The following is a 756-nucleotide window of genomic DNA, read 5'->3' as shown; positions in this document are numbered from 1 at the left end:
TATATATATATATATATATATATATATATATATATATATATATGTATGTATGTATGTTTGTATGTATGTATGCATGTATGTATGTATTATTTGGTTATAATAAATATAAAAGAAAAGAGCTGTTTGTGATAACCGAGGCTTTGTTATAGTAATAACCTGACACGTGACCTTCGACATTTTATTCGTTATTCAGAATTTGACGTCAGACAGATTAAATCAACAGCAAATATTTAAGAAACCAAAGATGAACATAGGAATTGCAGTTCGGTCTTGACAATAGTTATTGTACTATGGAAACGTAAACATTTCAGAAAATCATAGTATAACTTTAGTTGAAGAATTAAAGAAAGATAGATAAGATATGAACACATACATGAAGAAGCGTGACACCTATGTTATATAAAAGTTATCTATAGTCTCTTTTTAGAACGACCGATATGTATACGTAAATATATTTATTTAATATGTGTGCGTGTATGTGTGTGCATTCTTTTAGTCTCTTGTGTATGCATATATATATATATATATATATATATATATATTTGAAGAAAAGCAACAAAAATTCAATAGGTTATAGCGGTACTTACGTTTCGTACAAGCTCCATTTATTCATGTAGTGAGAACACTACATAGAATGTACAATGAAAATGTACTCCTCAGCTGCATAATGGAATTTCATTTTAGAAAGTCATTTTGTAGATGTGTGCACACATCTACAAAACGAAATGTGAGTGTTATTTTCATTTTTGCGTAATT

Source organism: Octopus bimaculoides, chromosome 2 (assembly GCF_001194135.2).
Source record: "Octopus bimaculoides isolate UCB-OBI-ISO-001 chromosome 2, ASM119413v2, whole genome shotgun sequence".
In the NCBI taxonomy this organism is placed as follows: domain Eukaryota; kingdom Metazoa; phylum Mollusca; class Cephalopoda; order Octopoda; family Octopodidae; genus Octopus; species Octopus bimaculoides.
Note: the sequence above shows the minus strand (reverse complement) of the source record.